Source organism: Scyliorhinus torazame, chromosome 17, assembly GCF_047496885.1.
Source record: "Scyliorhinus torazame isolate Kashiwa2021f chromosome 17, sScyTor2.1, whole genome shotgun sequence".
NCBI classification, from domain to species: Eukaryota; Metazoa; Chordata; class Chondrichthyes; order Carcharhiniformes; family Scyliorhinidae; genus Scyliorhinus; species Scyliorhinus torazame.
The window spans coordinates 131,969,968-131,995,627 of NC_092723.1; the positions used below are offsets into that span (position 1 = coordinate 131,969,968).

Below are 25,660 nucleotides of genomic sequence, written 5' to 3' on the forward strand. Positions count from 1 at the left end.
GTTGGTTGAGAGGTTAGTGTGGGCCAAGATGTCAGGAACACACCTTTTTTGAAAACTTTTAACATCCACTTTACCAGATTACAAATTTGTCACTTTCCCTCAGAATTTAGGAGAATTATAACCACAGCCTCCACTCCACAGTTTTCTCTTACATGATTCAGAATCTTCAAATTCAGGTTAAGTAACCACACCCAATTCTGATCTTGTGTGTGAAAACTGCGGCTGAATCGCTGCTCAAATATCTGATCAAGATATGTGCATTCCAAATTGAGCTGCAGATGCATAAGAACATAGAACAGGAGCAGATCATTCAGCCATCAAGCTTGTTCTGCCACCCAAATGGATCATGGTTAATCTCTAGCTTGTCTCCATCAATCCTCCCTAGTTCCATAACACGTAATGCCCTTGGCTAACAAAAAGCCATCAATCGCAGTTTTTAAATTTCCAACTGACTTAGCTCCAACAGCTAATTTTAGATTTGTGGGCCATGTGTGTTTGGTGCAAGGAGGAAAGGGCGGGGGGGGGGGGGGGGGGGGGTAAGAAAACATTTCAAATTTCCACTATCCTTTGTAAAGAAGTAAAGCATACAAGTTAGAACAATGCCACTAAGGAGTAAAGACAAGCAGAGAAAATAGTTTCTTTTTAACTTTTTTTCCATTTATGGGATGTGGGTGTCGCTGGACAGGTCAGCATTTATTGCCCAACCCTAGTTGCCCTTCAGAAGGTGGTGGTGAGCTGCCTCCTTCTTGAACTGCTGCAATCCTTGAGGTGTAGACACAACCACAGTGCTGTAAGGGAGGGAGTTCCTGGATTTTAACCCAGCAACAGTGAAGAAACGGCGCTGTATTTCCAAGTCAGGATGGGGAGGTTCCCAGGTATCTGCTGCTCTTGTCCTTCTAGATGGTAGTGGTTATGGGTTTGAAAGGTGCTGCCTCAGGAACCTTGGCGACTTACTGAAGTGCATCTTGTAGATGGTATACAGGCTGCCACTGTTCGTCAGTGGTGGAGGGTTTGAATGTTTGTGGACAGGGTAGCAATCAAGTGGGCTGCTTTCTGGATGGCGTAAAACGTTGAGTGTTTTTGTAGCTGCACTCATCCAGGCAAGTGGAGAGTATTCCATTACATTCCTGACTTGTGTTTTGTAGATGGTGGACAGGGGGGGGGGGGGGGGGGTGGTTAGGAGGTGAGTTACTCGCTGTAGGATTCCTCACCTTTGATCTGTTCTGGTAGCCACAGTATTAATATGGCGAGTCCAGTTTAGTTTCTGATCAATGGTAACCCCCAGGATGTTGATTATGGAGGATTCGGGAATGCTAATGCCATTGAATGTCAAGGGGCGATGATTAGATCCTCTCTTATAGGAGATGGTCATTGCGCTTTTTTGCCATCATTCTGAATTAGTAAATAAAACATTTTGCAGTTTCCACCATGATAGTTGGTAATGATGCAGAAAATACTGTTGTCACCTGCTTATGGTATAAGGCCTTGTCAGTTATGATGGCAGAGCATCCCTTGGCACTTCTCTACAAGAGTCATACATGAATGGATGCAGTACAGAGACTGGGCAAACTGCTGAAATGCTGGGTTTTAAGTGGGAATTTGAAAGGACCAAGAGTTGGAAAGCAAATCAAAAACTGGAGATAACTTGGGGTGAGGAAAGAAATATATATTTAAACAAACAATACCATGTGTTTTACGATTGTTGCTGGTGTCTTTTTTTAAATGTTTCATTATCTGACATAGTTGCATACAATGCGACACGAATCTAGCAGAGGCAGAAGAACAAGTGGAATTCTATTATTCTGTAAAACGAAAAATGTGGTTTTAAATTAATTTCAAACTTTCTTCTGTCATTTTTGATTTATCAGTCAGGAAAGCAAAAGGCTCATAGGAGAATACTGAATTACTATACATTTTAACAGATGGATCTCTTACACAATTTGACAGAATGAACTGCATTCGGAAAAAGTACATTAAAAAGTTTTGATTTTGCATTTTTAAAACAAATTCTTCCATGGGATGTGGGCATTGCTGGAAAGGCTGGATTTTGTTGAACCGAGTAGCTTGCTATGCTATTTCAGAGGGCAGTTAAGAGTCTGGGGTTGCATGTGGAGCAGGTAAGGGCAGCACGGTAGCACAAGTGGATAGCACTGTGGCTTTACAGCTCCAGGGTCCCAGGTCGATTCCCCGCTGGGTCACTGTCTGTGCGGAGTCTGCACGTTCTTCCCGTGTCTGTGTGGGTTTCACCGAGTGCTCCGGTTTCCTCAAACACGTGCATGGATTGGCCATGCTAAATTGCCCTTAGTGTCCAAAAAAGTTAGGAGGGGTTATCGGGTTCAGGGCGGAAGTGAGGGCTTAAGTGGGTCGTTGCAGACTCGATGGGCTGAATGGCCTCCTTCTGCACTGTATGTTCTATGTAAGGGTGGCAGATTCCCTTCTCTAAAGGACATTCGTGAACAAGATGTGTTTTTTTTATGACAATTGACAACGGTTCCATGGTCTTTATTATTGAGACAGGCATTTAATTCCAGATTTTCTTAACAGAATTTAAATTCTGCCAGCTGCCGTGGTCGGATTTGAACCCAAGTCCCCAGAGCTTGAGTCTGGGCTTCTGGATTACTAGTCCAGTGGAATTAAGACTGCGCCACCATTTCTGGTTTCTCCCTCATTTAAAATATCTTTAGTGAATCTGTTTGAAGTGTATAAAGGCAACTTTAAAATATTTAGAAAATATAGTTTTCTGATTTGCATACTTCAGTTTAATATTTGAAGCCACAGATTATTGCCACAGCTATATTACATTAATAGGCAAGATGCACAAACATTTTTACATCTTGTCCTATCGGCTACAGTAAATTCACATACTCGATACTTCCAAAATTTGATGATGCCTACATTTTGTACACAGACTGACACCTCCAATACGAATCATGTACATGATTGCCCATGACAAATGCACAATGCAAAGGAATTTGGTGATGGCTGCAATGTGACAGGTTCCAAAAAACTGACTCTGAACCCCCATCACAGATTTTGACATTTATGAATGTAAAATACGGTTTTGGAAGTCATGATGGTACCAAATTGAACTGTGCGGGTCAGCAGATTGAACCAAGATGACGTTGCAGTTGTCAATTCCAAGGATCAAAGATAGTTGTTTTCAGTTACTGTCACATCTATAAGCAGAGGAAGGGAAGGAAGGGTACAGAGGGTAGGCTAGGATCAATATGTGTTTTTCCAAAGTACTTTTCCGCATGTCATAGTGACTGTCCACTGTTAGAACATGGCAATAGATTTCCCCATGGCATTGTCTCAAATATCAAAGTCAGATAACAAATGAAGAACTGATAATGTTGGTATTACTTACAACAGAACGGATTACAAAATTCTGTATTAAATTATCAATATATTGTTTTCACTGAAGTATAGAATGTACCAACAAGAATGGATCCAATTGGAGCAGCATCAGACACAATCAACTAACCCTAAATTAGAAAATGGTAGACAAGTCTATCAGTAGAAGCCTGTTTTAAATGTGGATTAAAGAATAGGGCTGGATTTTGCTCTGAGCAGTGAACAAATGGTGCTAGCTATTCGTTACACTTATACTTGCCCAAAGATTTTCTCTGGGATTGTATTGTAAAATAGAAAGGCAAAGAACATGGAAATAGATTTCCCCATGACATTGTCTCACATATCAAAGGCAGACAACAAATAAAGAATTTATAATATTGGTATTACTTACAACAGAACAGATTATAGAGGTCTTAAATGATCAATACATTGTTTTCACTGAAGTACAGAATGTACCAACAAGTATGGATCCAATTGGAGCATTATCAGGTACAATCAACTAACCCTAAATTACAAAATCATAGAATCCCTACAGTGGAGAAGGAGGCCAGTGGGCCTATCGAGTCTGCACAAACCCTCCAAAAGAGCACAGGACCCATGTCCACTCTCCTGTCCAATCCCCGTAACCTATCCTGAACATACCTGGACACTAAAGAGCAATTCAGCATGGCCACTCCACCTAACCTACACATCTTTTTATTTTAAGAAAGTATTTTTCAAATATTTCATCATCTCTGCATTAAAAACAATTCATCTTAACAGAAATGGAATCCATTTTGTTTCTTCCACATTGACACAAACTGCTTTACAAATTAAACTGGTACTGTTGCTTATCAAAATATAAAAATATGGAACGCTTCACGAATTTGCATGTCATTCTTCCGCAGGGGCCATGCTAATCTTCTCTGTATCGTTCCAATTTTAGTATATGTGCTGCTGAAGCGAGCACCAACCTGCACATCTTTGAAATATGGCAGGAAACCGGAGAAGACGGAAGAATCCAAGCAGACAAGGGGAGAATGTGCAAACTCCACACAGTCACCCAAGACTGGAATCAAACCCGGGTCACTGGCGCTGGGAGGCAGCAGTGCTAACCACCATGCCGTTGTGCTGGCCATTTTTTTTTCTCTGCAGGAAGAAAGCAACAAAAACGGTAGGCATGCCTATCAGTGGGAGCCGGTTTTAAACTTGGATTTAAGATTAGAGCTGTATTTTGCTCTGACAGTAGCTGAGGCCAGTGTGAATATAGGGTAAGCAACATTTAATAATCATCAAGCAATAGTTGTTAATGAGCACTGCAGCCTTTAATCCAAGTAACAGAATATCCAATTCAATGTCAAATCAGGGAGAGAAAGGGAAATAAAGTGGGAAAGATTGGATTAAGAGATAAATAAGAGACAAAGAAAGCGTAAGCAATGATTTTGACTTCCATTTCATATCTCCAACAATAATTATAATCTGAAGGAATGAGAATAATTTTCACTAACTACTTGCATTGATATAGCACCTTTAACATAATGAAACATCCCTAGGTGCACTGGAGTGCTGATTTGGGCTGCAGTAGAGTGTATAATTTGGAGTTTGGTGACTGAGGGAGTTCGGTGACAAGGGAAGGAGGTTCTCCTTACGTTTTCTACTTTTCCTCAGATAGCGAGCGGCAGTCTTGGTAAGTACGATGTGGAAGCTGTGGGGCCGAGTCCTTAAACATTTTCATAACTGAGATTAATATGCTTTTACTTTCCGGGAGCGAAGACAGCCGGACATGCAAGGAACAGCTTTTACTGTGGCAGAGGGCAGAGTTTGAAAAATAAATCCAGAATAATGTTGCAGGAAAACAATAAGTTCATTGGTTGGTGAGAAGCTTCTGTTAGGGATTGTGTATTCCACATGCACTTCTTTGCCCATTCTCCTAGCCTGTCCAAATCCTTCTGCAGCCTTCCCACTTCCTCAACACTACCTGCCTCTACTGATCTTTGTATCATCTACAAACTTAGCAACAATGCCCTCAGTTCCCTCTTCCAGATCGTTAATGTATATCACAAATAGTTGTGGTCCAAACACTGACACCTGTGGAACACCGCTAGTCACCAGCTGCCATCCTATAAAAGATTTTTCTGCCTTCTGCCAGTCAGCCAATCCTCTATCCATGCCACTACCTTACCCCAATACCATGGGTTCTTATCTTATTTAGTAGCCTCCTGTACGGCATCTTGTCAAAGGCTGTCTGGAAATCCAAATAGATCATGTCCACTAGTTCTCCTTTGTCTAACTTCCTTGTCACCTCCTCAAAGAATTCAAATAGATTTGTCAGGCATGACCTCCCCTTGATGAAGCCGTGCTGACTCAGCCCTAGTTTACCACGTACTTCCCAGTACTCCGCATCTCATCCCTATTCGAGGACTCCAAATTCTTACCAACGACCAAAGTCAGGCTAACCGGCCTATAATTTCCAGCCTTCTGTCTTTCTCCCTTCTTAAACAGGGATTGGATTGGATTTGTTTATTGTCACCTGTACCAAGGTACAGTGAAAAGTATTTTTCTACGAGCAGCTCAACAGATCATTAAGTACATGGGAAGAAAAGGGAATAAAAGAAAATACATAATAGGGCAACACAAGGTATACAATGTAACTACATAAGCACCGGCATCGGATGAAGCATATAGGGTGTAGTGTTAATGAGGTCAGTCCATAAGAGGGCCATTTAGGAGTCTGGTAACAGTGGGGAAGAAGCTGCTTTTGAGTCTGTTCATGCATGTTCTCAGACTTCTGTATCTCCTGTCTGATGGAAAAAGTTGGAAGAGTGAGTAAGCCGGGTGGGAGGGGTCTTTGATTATGCTGCCCGCTTTCCCCAGGCAGCGGGAGGTGTAGATGGAGTCAATGGATGGGGGGCAGATTCGTGTGATGGTGGGGTGTTATATTAGCCATTTTCCAATCCTCTGGGACCCTCACTGAATCAAGTGATTCTTAAAAGATCACCACCAATGTCTCCACAATTTCCTCATCCCATCTCCTTCAGGACCCTGGGATATAGCCAATTCAGTCGGGGTGATTTATCCACCTTCAGACCATTCAGCTCCCGAGAACCTTCTCCTTAGTGATGGCCACGTCACTTACCTCTTTCCCCTCACTCTCTTGAAGTTCTGGTATGCCACTGGTGTCTTCCACCATGAAGACTGACGCAAAGTATCTATTAAGTTCCTCTGCCATTTCTTTGTTCCCCATTACTACTTTCTCAGCCTCATTCTCCAGTGGTCCAACGTCCATTCTAGCCTCTCTCTTAACTTTTATATACTGAAAAAAGCTTTTGCAATCTTCTTTTATATTACTGGCTTTTTATTACATATTACATGTTCTCTCCCCTTATTGCTTTTGTAGTTGTCCTCTGCTTGCTTTTAAAAGCTTCCCAATCCTGGTCACAGAGAATAGTGTCTATGTCCCTAAGCATACTATCACCGATCATAACTACATTGCTTTTTCTTTCCCCCACTTGAGTGGCTCCTTGTACCACGGTGCTGTGGTCAGTTTCATCATCCTCCCCACAGTCTCCGCTCTCGTCCACACAGGGAGCAAGAATCTCAAAATAGTTGGGAAGAGGGCAAGGGCTGAGGCTCCTGCAACCCTACCTCCTTGATCCCTCCACCTAACCTCATTCATCGTCACACCCTCCTGACCCTGACCACTGGCCGAATCCAAGGTAGTTAATCTAAGGGGTGTGTGCTACAGATACTCTCACAATGCTGTCAGGATAAATTAAAGGTGCCATAACTGGGCAACAGCAAGGGCAGGGACAGCAACCAGCAATAATTTATATCGCACCAAGACACTTCGCAGGCGCACCATACACCAAAGTATGACACTGAGACACATAAGGAAACATTAGGTCAGAAGTTCAGAAGTATGGATGGGGAGAAAGTCCTCAGAGGCCGAGTAAAATAGAAGGAGATAGAAATATCAGGTCCTGAATAGCAACCCAAATAAACTCATGAATGGACAGAGGGAATTCAGATTCCATAAGTGTATATAGCAAAGATTAAGAAATATGACCCGTCCTACATAGTGGACCTTCCCTCTTATTCCGGGTGTCTAGTATTGAACGTACTATAAATGATTACACTCAGCACCTTACTTTCCAATAAAATGTTACTAAATATCATTAACAAACTGTCAAACTGCAGGTGCAAAATGTCACTGGATCAAAACTTCATTAAAGCACTGGAAAAGCAAGGTTGAACCCCGATTTGGACAAGTTGATTGAGTGGGCAGCATAATGTGTATAAACGTGAGGTTATCTACATTGGTAGCAAAAGCAGGATGGCAGATTATCCGAATGACTATAAATTGAGAGAGGTCAATGTGCAATGAGACCTGGGTGTCCTCGTACACCAGTCGTTGAAAGTAAGCATGCAGGTACAGCGGGCGGTAAAGAAGGTAAATTGTATATTGACCTTCATAGCGAGAGAATTTGAGTACAGAAGCAGGGATGTCTTGCTGCAATTATACAGGACCTTGATGAGACCACACCTGGAATATTGTGTGCCGTTTTGGTCTTATCTGAGGAAGGATGTTCTTGCTCCGGAGGGAGTGCAGGGAAGGTCTACCAGGCTGATGCCAGGAATGGCTGGACTGATATATGAGGAAAGGTGGAGTTGGTTAGGATTATGTTCACTGGAGTTTTGAAGAATGAAGGGGGATCTCAGAAACCGATAAAATTTGAACAGGACTAGACAGGGTAGATGCAAGAAGGACAGTCAAGAACCAGAGGTCACAGTCTGATGATAGCGGATAGATCATTTAGGGCTGAGATGAGGAGAAATTTCTTCACCCAAAGAGGGGTGAGTCTGTGGAATGCGCTATGGCAGAAAGTACCTTAGAAGGAGTTAGATATAGTTCTTGGGGCGAAAGGGATCAAAAGATATGGAGGGGGGGGGGGGGGGGGGGGCAGGCAGGAACAGGTTATTGAGTTGGATGATCAGCCGTGTTCATAATGAATGGTGGAGCAGGCTCGTGGTCTACTCACGCTCCTATGTTCTATGTTTCTATGATTCACAGGAGCATTATAAACGAAAATTTGACACCAAGCCACACAAGGTAATATTAGAGCAAATGGCAAAAAGTAGAAAGCAAGAGAGAGAGAGGTGGAGTGATTTAGGGAGGGAATTTGAGAAATTGAAGCCCAGGCATCTGAAGAAACAGTCACCAACAGTGGAACAATTAAATTCAGAGATGCTCAAGACGCCAGAGTTAGATGAATGTCGATATCTCATAGGGTTCTGCGATACTGGTCAGGATTACAAAGATGTGGAGAGCAAAACCATCGACAAATTTAGACAAGAATGAGAATTTTAAAATCGTGAAGTTTCTTGACTCGGATCCAATGTAATCAGTGAGCAAAGTGGGGACGGATAAATGGGATTTTATACAAGTTAGGATATGCGTAGCATAATTTTGGATGACCTTAAATTTATGGAGGGTAGAATGGGGGAGGCCAGCCTGAGTGTATTGGAATACTCGTCTGAATGTAACAAAGGCATGAGGTTCAGCAGCAGATGCTCAAAGTCAGGGGTCGAGCTGAACAATTTTACAAGAATGGAAATAGGCGATCTTAGTGATGGCACAGGTTCACCAGAAACTCATTGCAAACAGTCTGGTTCAACTTCAGATACTTGCGAGAAAGAAGTCAGTAGCTTGAACATAGTTTCTGGTGGGAACTTTCCAATTTTTAACTGGAGAAATTTCTGCTCATCCAGCATTGGATGATGGTTCAGTAGTCTGATAATTTATCAACAGTGCAGCAGAGAGAGTTGATGGTGAGGTAGAACTGGGTATTGTCAGCATACATTTGAAAACAAATGCTGTTTGTGGACAATGTCATTTAGGTGCACCATGTAGATGGGAAATAGCAGGGGTCAAGGATATGCCATGGGAGACATCAGTGGTGCAGGAGCAGGAAATTACGCCATTGCAAATGATACCCCAGCTATGATTTGATAGATAAGAATAAAAACAGACGTTTTGTGTTCCTACCCGGCTGAAGAATAGTGGAGAGGTGTTGAGGAGGTTCATGTCAAAGGCTATGGCAGGTTAAAAATGTCAAGGAGGGTAGTTTTATCTCTGTCAATCACATCGGATGTCATGTTGGATTTGATTTGTTTATTGTCACGTGTACCAAGGTACAGTGAAAAGTATTTTTCTGCGAGCAGCTCAACGGATCATTAAGTCTGACTTGTGACTTTTTTTAAAATTAATGTTTTTATTCTCCATTTTCACATTTTCCTTCAAAATTTACACCCCACCCACAAACAGTAAACAGTAACAAATACAAAATCAATCCCCTTTACAATACGAACAATACCATCCTCCCACCACCCCAAACAACAGCCCACCTGTCAATATATGCATCCAATAAAACAAACCCTCTCACAGTGGAAACAAATAACAAAGGAGAAAAAGAAAAAGGAGTCTAGGACCGCCCATGGTCACCATTAACCCATAGAGTCCACCCCGTGCCCCCTCACCTACACTCAACCACTCAACGCCATCCAACCTCTGAAAGAGTACCGTACATGATACCCAGGAGTTGTAAACCCCCCCCCACCCCGTCTCCAACTCCTCCCGTCCACTGCCTCTTGTAAAACTCCTCCCCCCCCCCCCAACCTCGGTTCCTTCCCCCCAACTTTCCACCCCGGCTAGACCACTCGGACCCTGTTCTGCCAGGCTCCGATGGCCGCAGCCCCTCCCCCACCTCACTCCCGTTCACTGGCTGGCTTAAACCGGCCAGCGTGGAGGCCCCCGCCCGGGTCCCTTTCCCCCTTGTCCGGCCCTAGGAAAGCCCAGAAATCCCCTTTTTAAAAAATATATATATATTTTATGAAATTTTTCAAACAAAAATATTTCCGTTTTTACAACTCAACAAGAGATTATACATTAACTGGTAGATAACATTATTTAAATAATATAGTGAACTTACAACAAAAACTAAAAAGAAAAAACAAATAGCAAAAACACAGAATAGTGCTCCCCCCTCTACCCCCCTCCCCCCTGGGTTGCTGCTGCTGTCATTTCTATCTTTTCATTATCGTTCCGTGAGATAGTTAAGGAACGGTTGCCACTGCCTGGAGAACCCCTGAGCCGATCCTCTCAACGCAAATTTTATTCGTTCCAATCTTATGAACCCTGCCATGTCGTTTATCCAGGCCTCCACGCCCAGGGGCTTCGCATCCTTCCACATGAGTGGAATCCTACGCCGGGCTACTAGGGACGCAAAGGCCAAAATATCAGCCTCTTTCGCCTCCTGCACTCCCGGCTCTTCCGCAACCCCAAATATAGCTAACCCCCAGCCTTGCTTGACCCGGACCTTCATCACCTTTGAAATTACCCTTGCCACGCCCCCCCCAGAACTCATGCAGTGCCGGACACGACCAGAACATGTGTGTGTGGTTTGCCGAGCTTCCCGAGCACCTCCCACACTTGGCCTCCACCCCGAAAAATCTGCTCAGTCTTGCTCCCGTCATATGTGCTCTATGTAGAACCTTAAATTGAATCAGGCTAAGCCTGGCACACGAGGACGAGGAATTTACCCTACTTAGGGCATCAGCCCATAGCCCCTCCTCAATCCCTTCTCCCAGCTCTTCTTCCCATTTTCCTTTCAGCTCTTCTATCATCGCCTCCCCGTCATCTCCCGGTATATTTCGGACACTTTGCCCTCTCCGACCCATACCCCAGAAATCACTCTATCTTGGATCCCCTGCGTCGGGAGCTGCGGAAATTCTCTCACCTGTTGCCTCGCAAATGCCCTGACTTGCATATACCGGGAGGCGTTCCCCGGGGGCAACTTATATTTTTCTTCTAGCGCTCCCAGACTTGCAAACGTCCCGTCTATAAACAGGTCCCTCAGCTTCCTAATTCCTGCTCGTTGCCAACACTGGAACCCCCCATCCATCCTCCCTGGGACAAACCTGTGGTTATTCCTTATCGGGGACCACACCGAGGCACCCGTCACTCCCCTGTGTCGCCTCCACTGCCCCCAGATCCTCAAGGTTGCCACCACCACTGGGTTTGTGGTGTACCTTTTCGGGGAGAACGGCAGCGGCGCCGTCACCAGCGCTTTTAGGCTCGTTCCCTTACAGGACGCCATCTCCAGCTTCTTCCACGCTGCTCCCTCTTCCTCCCTCATCCACTTACAAACCATCGACACATTGGCGGCCCAGTAGTAGTCGTTCAAACTTGGCAGCACCAGTCCCCCTCTGTCCCTACTGCGCTGCAGGAACCCCCTCTTTACTCTTGGGGTCTTTCCTGCCCACACAAAGCTCGTAATGCTCCTGTCTATTTTTTAAAAAAAGGCCTTTGTGATCAGAATGGGGAGGCACTGAAACACGAAAAGAAACCTCGGGAGGACCACCATTTTAACTGCCTGCACTCTGCCCGCCAGCGATAGCGGCACCATATCCCACCTCTTAAAGTCCTCCTCCATCTGCTCCACCAGTCGCATCAGGTTAAGTCTATGCAGGGTTCCCCAGTTCCTGGCCACCTGGATCCCCAGGTATCGGAAGTTCCTTTCCACTCTCCTCAGTGGCAGAGCATCTATCCCAGTTCCCTGTTCCCCGGGGTGCATTGCAAAAAGCTCGCTCGTCCCCATATTTAGTTTATATCCCGAGAACTCTCCAAACTCCCTAAGTATCTGCATTACTTCTGGCATCCCCTCTACTGGGTCCGCAACGTATAGCAGTAGATCATTCGCGTAGAGCGACACTCGGTGTTCCTCTCCCCCTCTAAGCAACCCCCTCCACTTCTTAGAATCCCTCAGCGCTATGGCCAGTGGTTCAATTGCCAACGCGAACAGTAACGGGGACAGGGGACACCCTTGTCTTGTACGCCTACGTAGCCGAAAATACCCCGATCTTTGCCGGTTTGTGACTACGCTTGCCATTGGGGCCCCATATAAGAGTCTGACCCATCTAATAAACCCCTCACCGAACCCAAACCTCTTCAGCACCTCACACAGATAGTCCCACTCCACCCTATCGAATGCCTTCTCTGCATCCATTGCCGCCACTATCTCTGCCTCCCCCTCCGGTGGGGGCGTCATCATCACCCCCAGCAACCTTCGCACATTAACATTCAGTTGTCTCCCCTTTACAAACCCTGTCTGATCATCATGCACCACCCCTGGGACACAATCCTCTATCCCTGTCGCCATCACTTTGGCCAGCAGTTTGGCATCTACATTTAGGAGTAAGATAGGCCTGTATGACCCGCATTGCAGCGGGTCTTTATCTCGTTTCAGGATTAGCGATAGCGTCGCCTCCGACATTGTCGGGGGTAGCATTCCCCTTTCCTTAGCCTCATTAAAGGTTCTCGCCAAAAGCGGGGCCAACAGATCCATATACTTCCTGTAGAATTCCACTGGAAACCCGACTGGTCCCGGGGCCTTCCATGCCTGCATGTTCCCCAGTCCTTTAATCACCTCATCCACCTCGATTGGCGCCCCCAGACCTGCCACCTCCTGCCCCTTCACTTTCGGGAACCTTAGCTGGTCCAGAAAGTGTAGCATTCTTCTTTTCCCCCCGGGGGTTGGGACTTATATAGCCTCTCATAAAAGGTCTTGAATACCTCGTTCACTTTCCCTGCTCTCTGCTCCATATTTCCCGTTTCATCCCTAACTCCCCCGATCTCTCTCGCCGCCGTCCTCTTCCGAAGTTGGTGGGCCAACTGCCGGCTCGCCTTTTCCCCATACTCATATTGCATCCCCTGTGCCTTCCTCCACTGTGCCTCTGCCTTTCCCGTGGTCAGCAGGTCAAACTCTGTCTGTAGTCTTCGTCTTTCTCTGTATAGCCCTTCGTCTGGGGCCTACGCATATTTTTTATCCACCCTTAAAATTTCCCCCACTAATCTCTCTCTTTCTTTGCCCTCTTGTTTCCCCTTGTGGGCTCTGATGGAGATCAGCTCTCCTCTAACCACCGCCTTCAGCGCTTCCCATACTACCCCTACCTGAACCTCCCCATCGTCATTGACCTCCAGGTATCGCTCAATACACCCCCTCATCCTTCCGCAGACCCCCTCGTCCGCCAGTAGTCCCATATCTAGTCGCCAGAGTGGGCGCTGCTCCCTTTCCTCTCCTAGTTCCAGATCCACCCAATGCGGGGTGTGGTCTGAAACAGCTATGGCCGAGTACTCCGCTCCTGCCACCTTCGGGAACAGTACCCTTCCCAAAACGAAAAAGTCTATCCGGGAGAATACCTTATGGACGTGGGAGAAGAAAGAGAACTCTTTAGCCATCGGCCTGGCGAATCTCCACGGATCCACTCCCCCCATTTGTTCCATAAATCCCTTAAGCACCTTGGCCGCTGCCGGCCTTCTCCCGGTCCTGGATCTGGACCGGTCCAGCCCTGGATCCAGCACTGTGTTAAAATACCCCCCCATTATCAAATTTCCCACCTCCAGGTCCGGGATACGTCCCAGCATTCGCTTCATGAATCCCGCGTCATCCCAGTTCGGGGCATATACATTCACCAGCACAACCGCCTCTCCCTGCAGTCTGCCACCCACCATCACATATCTGCCCCCGCTGTCCACCACTATATTGTTAGCCTCGAATGATACACGTTTCCCCACCAATATTGCCACCCCTCTGTTTTACGCGTCCAACCCTGAGTGGAATACCTGTCCCACCCATCCTTTTCTTAGTCTAGCCTGATCCGCCACCTTCAGGTGTGTCTCCTGGAGCATGACTACATCCGCCTTCAGTCTCTTTAAGTGCGCAAGCACCCATGCCCTCTTAATCGGCCCATTTAAGCCTCTCACATTCCACGTGATCAGCCGGATTGGGGGGGCCATTCACCCCCCCCCTCGTCGACTAGTCATCCCCTTTTTTAGGCCATCTCCTCATCCAGGTCCCGCGCACCCGTCTGTCCCCCAGGCAGCGCCTTCCCGCTCTGACCACCGCATCTCTTACCGGCTCCCCCTTGCACTCAGCAGCAGCAACCCAGTTAATCACGCCCCCCCCGCTAGATCCCCCTCTAGCTTGGTTACTCCCCCCATATTGCTTCCAGAACTCAGCTAACTCTGGCTGACCTCGGCTTCCCCCGTTCACTCTTTGACCTCCCTGCGTGTGGGGCTCCCTTCGTTCCTGCGCCCGTTTTCCCACTATAATTTCCATAGCGCGGGAAAGATACCCGCGCTTTCCTCTCGGCCCCGCCCCCTATGGCGCAGTTCCCTCATTCCCCTTCCCTGTCCCTTTTCCCACCGGCGCCCACATTTCTTCGTGTCCCCCCCATCGGGGGGAGAAAAATTCCCCGTCCAACATTGCTGTACAATAGCCCTCCCCTTTCCCCACTTTACATTTCTGTACCACCACCTCACTGCTTCTCTCCAAGCATCAAACTCTCAAATCTAGTCCAGTTTCTCTTCTTGGATGAATGTCCATGCCTCATCCGCCGTCTCGAAGTAGTGGTGCTTGCCCTGGTGCGTGACCCACAATCGCGCCGGCTGCAGCATCCCAAATTTTATTTTCTTCCTATGGAGCACCGCCTTGGCCCGGTTAAAGCTCGCCCTTCTTCTCGCCACCTCCGCACTCCAGTCCTGATACACACGTATCACCGCATTCTCCCATTTGCTACTCCGTGCTTTCTTGGCCCAGCTCAGGGCCATCTCTCTGTCCCTGTAGCGATGGAACTTTACCACTATTGCTCTTGGTGTTTCACCTGCCTTTGGTCTTCTCACGAGGACCCGGTACGCTCCCTCCACTTCCAGGGGGCCCGTTGGGGCCTCAGCTCCCATTAGTGTGTGGAGCATCCCGCTCACATAAGCCCCAACATCAGCTCCCTCTGCTCCTTCGGGGAGACCTAGAATCCGTAGGTTTTTCCTCCTCGAGCTGTTCTCCAGGGCTTCCAGCCTTTCTATGCACCTCTTGTGTAGTGCCTCGTGTGTCTCCGTTTTTACCACCAGGCCCTGTATCTCATCTTCATTTTCGGCTGCCTTTGCCTTTACTCCACGGAACTCCATCGCCTGGACCTTTTGTGTTTCCTTCAGTCCCTCGATTGCCAGTAGCATCGGCGCCAGCACCTCTTTCTTGAGATCCTCCACACATCGTCGGAGAAACTCCTGCTGGTCCAGGACCCATACCATCTGGGCTCCATCCGCCGCCATCTTGCTTCTCCCTTCTCTTCTCTGCCGCTGCTCCAAAGGATCCTTCGCAATCTGGCCACTACCGGCGTCCTTTCCATACACACTCGGGGGGACTCCTTCCTTCGTCACCCCACACTGGGTTAGGTCGAAAAAAAATTCCGTTGGGGCTCCCGATAAGAGCCCAAAAGTCCGTTGAAACGGGAGCTGCCGAAACATGCGGCTTAGCAGTGCATCACCGCAACCGGAAGTGAGAAATCCCCTTTTAGCACACAAACCCCGCATATCCAAAGAGCCCTCATTTCGAGAGAAAGTCCCATCACTTTCCTTGTCCAAATATATACAACATTGGCTCCTTCAGCCCATACACCCGCATGCAGTGAAACAAAAAAGAAGAAAATACAGTCATGAGGTTACATCGGCACATGGCCATTTCTCAGTTCTGCCACAGTCCTTCTGCCTTCGCAAACTCCTCCGCTGCTTCCGCCGTTCCAAAATAAAAGTCCTTGAGCTTGTCAGTCACCCTCAGCTTCGCTGGATATACAATGCCGCACTGCACCTTGCTAATGTACAGTACCCCCTTCACCCGGTTGAAGGCAGCCCACCTCCTCGCCAGCTCCACCGTAAAGTCCTGGTATACACGTATACCAGCTCCAGCCCACTGCACCACCCGCTTCTGCTTGGCCCAGCAGAGGACCTTCCCCTTCACACTGTACCTACGGAAGCACAGAGTCACTACCCGTGGCGGCTCACTCGCCTTTGGTACAGTCCTCCACGACCGATGAGCCCGATCCAGTTCATATCAGGAGGGATCCTCCCCCTCCCCCAATAGTTTCGCCAGCATCGCGGCAAAATACTCAGTCGGCCTCAGTCCTTCAACTCCTTCGGGCAGCCCCACAATCCTCAAATTCTGTCACCTGGATCTGTTTGTCAGGTCTTCCATTTTTCCTCGCAGATCCTTGTTAATGTCCATCACCTTCCACATCTCCTTCCCCATTGAGGCAAGTTGATCACTGTGCTGCAATAATGTCTCTTCCACTTCCTTCAGCGCCTCCCCTTGCTCTCGCATCTCCGCCACTGCGCTCGCCACCGCCGTCACCGGGGAAATCGCCTCCTCCACCAGCACACTCAAAACCTCTCTCATCTCCTCCCTCATTTTCTCCATGTATTTTGTAAACTGCCTTTCGAATTCCGCAGCTATCACCTTAGTTATTTCTTCAGCCGTAAGCAATGCGGCCTTCCCTGGTGCTCCAGCCTCCATTTTCCTTGGTGACGCGGTGAGCTTTCCACTCCCCGACGGACCTTCAGCTGTTTTCTCTACGGCCGGTTTTTTGCTCACCCTCGACATTTTTCTTTACTGTGCCTCCTCTGTGCCTTCTCCCTGTTTTTGCCACCTCTGTGGACCGTGGCACCGGGCTTAAAGCCCCGAAAATGCCGTTCCCGAACGGGAGCCCTCCATTGTGTGGCTGCCTCCCGCCCGCCGTCACCGGAAGTCCCCCGTCTGACTTGTGACTTAAGAGCTGTTTCAATTCTGTGGCAGAAGCAGAATCCTATGGCCATAGGAGAGAAGTTTGTGGTAAATGTTATAGTAAAAGAGATGTGGAGGAACAGATTGGGAAACAGATTTTGGAAAGGTGCCGAAGTCACAGGGTAGTAGTCATGGGTGACTTTAACTTCCCAAACATTGAGTGGAAACTCTTTAGATCAAATAGTTTGGATGGGGTGGTGTTTGTACAGTGTGTCCAGGAAGCTTTTCTAACACAGTATGTAGATTGTCCGACCAGAGGGGAGGCCCTATTGGATTTGGTACTTGGTAATGAACCAGGGCAAGTGATAGATTTATTAGTGGGGGAGCATTTTGGAGATAGTGACCACAATTCTGTGACTTACACTTTAGTAATGGAGAGGGATAGGTGCGTGCAACAGGGCAAGGTTTACAATTGGGGGAAGGGTAAATTTGATGTTGTCAGGCAAGAATTGAAGTACATAAGTTGGGAACATAGGCTGTCAGGGAAGGACACAAGTGAAATGTGGAACTTGTTCAAGGAACAGGTACTATGTGTCCTTGATATGTCTGTCCCTGTCAGGCAGGGAAGAGATGGTCGAGTGAGGGAACCATGGTTGACAAGAGAGGTTGAATGTCTTGTTAAGAGGAAAAAGGAGACTTATGTAAGGCTGAGGAAACAAGGTTTAGACAGGGCGCTGGAGGGATACAAGATAGCCAGGAGGGAACTGAAGAAAGGGATTAGGAGAGCTAAGAGAGGACATGAACAATCTTTGGCGGGTAGGATCAAGGAAAACGCCAAGGCCTTTTACACATATGTGAGAAATATGAGAATGACTAGAGCGAGGGTAGGTCCGATCAAGAACAGTAGCGGGAGATTGTGTATTGAGTCTGAAGAGATAGGAGAGGTCTTGAACGAGTACTTTTCTTCTGTATTTACAAATGAGAGGGGCCATATTGTTGGAGAGGACAGTGTGAAACAGATTGGTAAGCTCGAGGAAATACTTGTTAGGAAGGAAGATGTGTTGGGCATTTTGAAAAACTTGAGGATAGACAAGTCCCCCGGGCCTGACGGGATATATCCAAGGATTCTATGGGAAGCAAGAGATGAAATTGCAGAGCCGTTGGCAATGATCCTTTCGTCCTCACTGTCAACAGGGGTGGTACCAGGGGATTGGAGAGTGGCGAATGTCGTGCCCCTGTTCAAAAAAGGGACGAGGGATAACCCTGGGAATCATAGGCCAGTTAGTCTTACTTCGGTGGTAGGCAAAGTCATGGAAAGGGTACTGAAGGATAGGATTTCTGAGCACCTGGAAAGACACTGCTTGATTGGGGATAGTCAGCACGGATTTGTGAGGGGTAGGTCTTGCCTTACAAGTCTTATTGAATTCTTTGAGGAGGTGACCAAGCATGTGGATGAAGGTAAAGCAGTGGATGTAGTGTACATGGATTTTAGTAAGGCATTTGATAAGGTTCCCCATGGTAGGCTTATGCAGAAAGTAAGGAGGCATGGGATAGTGGGAAATTTGGCCAGTTGGATAACGAACTGGCTAACCGATAGAAGTCAGAGAGTGGACTTCCGGTTGCGGCGATGCGGAGCTAAGCCGCACGTTTCGGCAGCTCCCGCGATTACCGACTTTCGGGCTCTCCAGAGGAGCCCCAACGGGAATTTTTCGAAGACGTCCCGTGTGGGAAGGTGAGAGAAAGGTCCCCCTTCACTGTATATGGAACGGACAAGAAGTGGAACGGCTAAAAAAGCGGCGTTGGAGCAGCGAGGGAAGAAAAACAAGATGGCGGCGGCCGGAGATAAAGTGGAATGCGGGCTGGAGCTGCAAGAGTTTATCAATGGCTGTTTTGAGGAGCTGTGGAAAGAGATGCTGGCGCCTTTGCTGTCGACGATCGAAGGATTCGGGATGAACCAGAAGGCCCACGAGGTAAAGATCCAGGAGGTGCAGAAAAAAGTCGATGAGAACGAGGATGAGATCTTGGGCCTGGCGGTGAAGTTGGAGAGGCACGAGGCGCTGCACAAAAGGTGGGCGGCAAGATTCGAAGACCTGGAGAACAGGTCGAGGAGAAAGAATCTTCGGATCCTGGGTCTCCCTGAAGGAGTGGAGGGGGCCGATGCCGGGGCATATGCGAGCACGATGCTCGAGTCGCTGATGGGTGCGGAGGCCCCTCCGAGGCCTCTGGAGCTGGATGGGGCACATCGGGTGCTGGCGAGGAGGCCCAAGGCCAACGAGCCGCCAAGGGCGATTGTGGTGAGGTTTCACCGTTTCACGGATAGAGAGAGGGTCTTGAGATGGGCCAAGAAAGAGCGGAGCAGCAGGTGGGAGAATGCGGAGATCCGAATCTACCCGGACTGGAGCACGGAGGTGGCAAAGAAGAGAGCGGGTTTCAACCGGGCCAAGGCGGTGCTGCATCGGAAGGGAGTGAGATTCGGAATGCTGCAGCCAGCGCGATAGTGGGTCACATTCCAGGATCAACATCACTACTTTGAAACGCCTGAGGAGGCTTGGACCTTTATCCAAACTGAATAGTTGGACTCAAACTGAGGGTTTGTGGGGGTGGGGGGGGATGTTGGATGTTTGTTGTACACAGGGTTTTAATCACGCGCAAGAAATGTTCCACGGGTTGGGTGATGGATGGGGAAAGGGATCGAGTGAGATGGGGATGGGGAAATAGGATTGCTGCTGCACTGGCCGAGGGGGAATTGGACACAGAAGAGGTGGTCGGGGCGGGGTCCCCCGTCTGGGGGACTGGAATGGGGGAATGTTCGCCTTGAGGGGATCTTTACTGGGGTTCGCCCGAAGGTGGCAACCATTCATTGACTTCTTCGCGGGAGAGTGAACGTCAGCAGGACGGGGGGCTGAGGGGGAGATTAGAGTAGAGTAGGAGAGATGAATAAGCGGGCAGTGTCTATGGGAGAGGAGCGGGCATGTGCAGAATGGTTTGATTGAAGTATTGGTTTTATATTGATGTTTGCACATTTCTGTTATCTGTAACTGTTTACAATGCCAAAAAATACCTCAATAAAATTGTTTGGTAAAATAAAGATACCGGATGGTGGCTGGTCTGCTCTAGCTGTCGTTGTTCGACAGGCTGCGCCCCAATCGTATGTTGTACGCAAGCCCCAGAGACTGGACTTATGAACACTTGTTTTCTTTGCTATGTTCTGTTTTCTCACATTAGACAGCTGTCTTCACATGTAAATACGTTCACATATGCCACCGCTTGTAAATATGTTAATATATGCCACCACATGTAAGTACGTTCCCATATGCCAACAAAACATTAAAAAAGAAATGTCATGATATGCAGACATGCAGATAATGATATACAGACAGGCAGCTAATGAACACAGAGAACAGGACATGACCAATGAGCAGGCAGGACACTCAGGGGTGGTATCTCGCTATAAAAGGCACAAAGCGCTCACACTCCGCCTCTTTCCACTGATGAACATCTACAGAGTGAGTCAGGGTGTATGTACAGTATCACACCTCCAGCACATGGCTAAGAGCCAGTCTGGTTCAGTCAGACAGAGTAACCACACTTAGGTTAGCAGAGAGTCGAACTCATAGAGAACGGTGCTAACTGTGCTACTGGTTCAATAAATCAGATTGAACCAACTTCAAGGTCTGGCATATAATTTGGTTAAAGCTGCATCCAGTTGCAGCCTGTGTTATCCTAGAGTACATAACACGACAGTGAGAATGTTTTTTAATTGCACTTGGGTGAGTGGTAGGAAGTGAGCATTAGGATAAGACGTGAGAGGAGTAGAACAAGATGAGATGCTCACAGGAGGAAGACATGCCGGATAAGTAGGGGTACATTTTGTTGTTAAGAATCACACTGCCACTGCAACAGTCTTGGTGGGATAAGTGACAGCAGGTATAGCTAGGTGGGGTTGCTTCACTTAAGGGGAAGATGTCATCACCCCTCAGCCAGGTCTCTGTCAAGGACATAATGTCAATGGAATCATCCACGTTCATGGATGGAAAGGACCTGGCTCACAAGTAACCAGACATTCTGCAGGAACATGCGCAGAGGGATGGTGAGAGGTGATCAACTGGCAGGAGGCTACAGTCAGCAGTGGAGACACCTAGTTGTGCGGTCAGGGGATTGGCAAGATTAGCACCCTGCAGGCTTGCAGGACAGGAAGTTCAACAAGCGAATAGGACTGGGCAATTAAGAGTTGCTGTTCATAATGAGCATGCAGCAAGAGCCTCGATCAGCCCTTGTGTGGATGCTGACAAAGACACAGAGGGAAGCTGTGGGATAACTAACAGGGAGTAGAGCCCAGGACAGCATCAAAAATGCAAGCAGGTTGAGGAATTTCAGTGCCAGAAGGGTTGTTTGACAATAATTGAGATTTACCATGCTGTTAAGGTGTACTTGCATTGGAATGGCGAAGTCCTCAATGTTTGTCGCGAGTTTAGCTCACGTTCATAAAGTAATTGCAGCAACCTCCTGCTGTTCAATGGACTTAATTGGGGTATCAGGTATCATTTCTGGCAAGCTTCAAGAGCAATACTGTAGATAAGCAAGTAATGAACCTCTTAACTTCCCAAGGTCCGTCCACTATTTACAAGCACGAGTTTGATTGATTGATTGATATTTATTGTCACATGTACCCAAAGTACAGTGAAAAGTATTTTTCTGCGGTCAAGGGAACGTACACAGTACGTACATTGTAGACAAACGAATAATTGACAGAGTACTTGACAATGGTACATCAACAAATAGTGATTGGTTACAGTGCAAAACAAGGGCCAAACAAGAGCAGCATAGGGCGCCGTGAATAGTGTTCTTACAGGGAACAGATCAGTCCAAGGAAGAGTGTGATGGAATAAACTCCACTTGCCTGGATGAGTACTACTCCAACATCACTCAATGAACTTGACACCATCCAAGACAGCACAGTCTGCTTGGCTGGCACCGCATTCAGCACCGAAAACATTAATTCCCTCCACCACCAATGCAGAGAGTCAGAACCGTGCACCATATACAAGGTACACTGAAGCAAACCACCAAGGTTCCCTTAATAGTAATTTTCAAAATTGCGACCTCTGCCCCTTGGAAGGACAAAGGCAGCAGAAACATGGGAGCGCCACCATCTACAAGTTCCCCTCAAAATCACACCATACTGAATTGGATCTAGAATTCTGTTTCTTCATTGTGACTGGGCGAAAATCTAGGAGTCGCTTCCTAACAGCACAGTGGATCTACCTTCACCACATGAAAAGCAGTGGTTTAAGGAGGTGGCTCACCACCATCTTCTCAAGGGCAAGTAGAGATGAAAAGCAAATGCTGGCCTAGCCAGAAATGCCCACATTCTGTGAAAGAAGGAAATAGTCTCGCAACTTCTGAATTCGCGGTTTTAACCTCACCATTATTTACATAGCAAAATCCAACCTATTATCTCCCAATTCTCTATTCAAAGCATTGTATAGAAATGTCACACAGAAGAAAGAAACATATGTAAATATTAATCTTTTAAAATTCAGTTATCTGGTAAAAATGGCTAGTGGGGTTCCTGGAGAGTGAAATATCTTGACTCGAGTAAAATAAAACTGCTGTTTTTATATGTACTTCGTGGAATCGAGACTCTTTTTCTGCAGGCAAACTAATTCTTTAAATTAATATATTATTAGTTTTGACACGGGGTTCAGCAAATCTAATTCTCAAGTCTCTCATAGGCACTCTTATTGACATAGTCATGTTTTTGACAGATTGTTCATCGTTAAATGAGTTTTGCAATCTTGTGCTGCACGTGGCAGTCCATTATATTTTGCTAATAAGTCCAGAGACAAAATTTCACTATAATTTTAATGAATCTAAGAAGTGAACAGATTAATCTCAAAGGATATGAAATGTCTTCTGGTTGATGTCTTTTCTAAGGGGAAGCTGCATGAGGAACTAGTCAGATAGTCAATTATTTTAAAGACCTCTCTCTTTACCATCATGTACCTTGTATAAAACTAGAGCTCAAGCTTTCTATTATCTCACTATCAGTTCAAATATTTTCAATGAAATCAAGCCTGTCTATGCCAAGATGTATGTCCTTTTTCATAAAACAACAAATCGATAGATGCCAATCACATTAAAAAACTATATTATGCATGGATTTTCACATCATCTCTAGATTATATGGAATTGCAAAGACACATATATACTCTGATAAAAGTTAAAGAACCTTGACAATGCTTCAGAAACTATCAAGAATCTTGAAATTATTGCAGAATAATGAAATCAAATTAATGAAATGAAAATCGCTTATTGTCACAAGTAGGCTTCAAATGAAGTTACTATGAAAAGCCCCTAGTCGCCACATTCCGGTCCTGTTCGGGGAGGCTGGTACGGGAATTGAACCCGCGTTTCTGGCCTTGGTCTGCTTTACAAGCCAGCTATTTAGCCCACTGTGCTAAACCAGCCCCGTAATGATTAAATATAATTTATGATTTCTTTACTCAGTACTCTTTCTTTTATTCTTTCACACAATGTGGGCGACTCTGTGTAGGCCAGCATTTATTAGCCAGTGATGTTCCAGGACTGAGATGACTGACCTCCAACAACTACAATCAACTTTTCTTGTGCTAGCTATGATTGTAAACAGTAGAGATTATTCCACACAATTCCCATTGACTTCAGTTTTGTTCGGGGTCCTTAATGCTACACACAGCCAAATGCTGCTTTGATCCTGTTTAGCACAGAGCTAAATCGCTGGCTTTGAAAGCAGACCAAGGTAGGCCAGCAGCACGGTTCAATTCCCGTAACAGCCTCCCCGAACAGGCGCCGGAATGTGGCGACTAGGGGCTTTTCACAGTAACTTCATTTGAAGCCTACTTGTGACAATAAGCGATTTTCATTTCATTCATGTCACGAGCAGTCACTCTCAACTCACCTTTGGAGTTCAGCTATTTTGTCCATGTTTTGATCAAAGCTGTAATGAGGCTGGGAGCTGATTGCCCTGGTGGAACCCAAACTGAGCATTTGTGAGGTTATAGTTGATCAAGTGTCACTTGATAGCGCTGCCTATAACACGTTCCATTACTTTGCTGATGATTGCAAATAAATTGATGGGGTGCTAATTGGTCAGGTTGGATTTGAGCTTTTTGTGGGTCGGAAATAACTGGGCAATTTTATACACCGTTGGGTAGATGCCAACGTTGTAACTGTACTGGAACACCTTGGCTCGGGGTGTATTTAATTCTGGAGCACAGGTCTTCAGTGCTAATGCTAGAACGTCATAAGGGCTCATAACCTTTGCAGTATCCAGTGCCTTCAGCTAATTCTTGATGTCATGCAGAGTGAATTGTGGCAGAAGACTGGCATCTGAGATGCTGGAGACCACAGGAGGAGGCCAAGATTGTTCATCCACTCGGCACTTCTGGCTGAAGATGGCTGTAAATGCTTGAGCCTCGTCTTTTGTACCGACGTGCTGGGCTTCCCCATCATTGAGGAGAGGATATTTGTGGAGCATCCTCCTCCCATTAGTTGTTTAACTGTCCACCACTATTCATGGCTGAATGTGGCAGGACTGCAGAGCTTAGATCTGATCTGTTGGTTGTGGGATCATTGCATGCAGCTCGGTCTATTGCATGCAGCTTGGCACACATATATTCCTGTGCTGCAGCTTCACCAGGTTGACACCTCACTTTTAAGTATGCCTGGTGTTGCTCTTGGCATGCCCACTTGCACACTTCATTGAACCAAGTGACACAAAATGGTCGGATGATATTAAAATGAATACCGTTTTGCAGAAGTGAAAACAAACTGCAATGTATTTTGTAAACCATGATTGGACAGCAACCAACAGAAAGAATAGGGAGCCGGGTGTTCTTTGCAATTGATTCTTCTAGCAGCAAGAGAGAGGGAGAAGGAGAGAGGGAGGGAGAAAGAAGGAGAGAGAGAGAGAGAGAGAGAGAGAGAGAGAGAGAGAAAGACAGAGAGAGGGAGAGAGAGAGAGAGAGAGGGAGGGAGAGAGTTTTAATTGTTAACGGCACTTATTGTTTAATAGATTGCACCAAATATACAGGGGCTACGGGTGGCATGGTGGAGTTGTTGGGAGAAATGATTCCTGAACATAACAAACTTGGAGTCGAAGAAATCAAGACCTGCTTTCTCGTTCTTATTAAAGAATTACCATTGAGGCTTAACATGAATATCTTCAATGTGAAGACGGGACTTCGTCTCCACAATTGCTGTGCAGTGGGAACTCCTACCAATACTGTCACGGACTGGTGCACCTGAAACAACTAGACTGGTGAGGACGAGATCAAGTTGGTTTCTCCCTCTTGTTTGTTCCTTCACCACCTGCAGTAAACCCACCATTGCAGTGCCGGGACACAGGTGTCTCATAGTGCCAAGGACCCGGATTCGATTCCCACCTTGAGTGTGTGTGTGGAGTTTGCATGTACTCCCAGTGCCTGCATGTTTCCTCCAGATGCTCAGATTTCCTCCCACATTCCAAAGAGAGCAGGTTAGGTGGACTGGCCATGTTAAATTGCTACTTTGTGTCCATAAAAATATGTGGTTACGGGGATTGGCCATGATCAATGCGCGCGGGGTTATAGGGATAGGGCGCAGAAGTGAGCCTAGGCAAAGTGCTCTTTCGGAGCGTGGGTGCAGACTTGATGGGCCAAATGGCCTCTTTCTGCACAGTAGGGGTTCTATGGATT

The 25,660-nt window shown here is 46.8% G+C and overlaps 1 protein-coding gene and 1 non-coding gene across 5 annotated transcripts in view; both read right to left on the minus strand.

Moving 5' to 3' along the window:
* The window catches only part of mad1l1 (mitotic arrest deficient 1 like 1), a 1,358,866-nt gene that overhangs the window by 539,860 nt on the left and 793,346 nt on the right, over positions 1–25,660 (minus strand). The window lies entirely within an intron of this gene.
* LOC140394645 (U6 spliceosomal RNA) lies at positions 4,197–4,303 on the minus strand. The gene has a single exon (XR_011935944.1). It is a non-coding gene; the product is annotated as a U6 spliceosomal RNA (small nuclear RNA).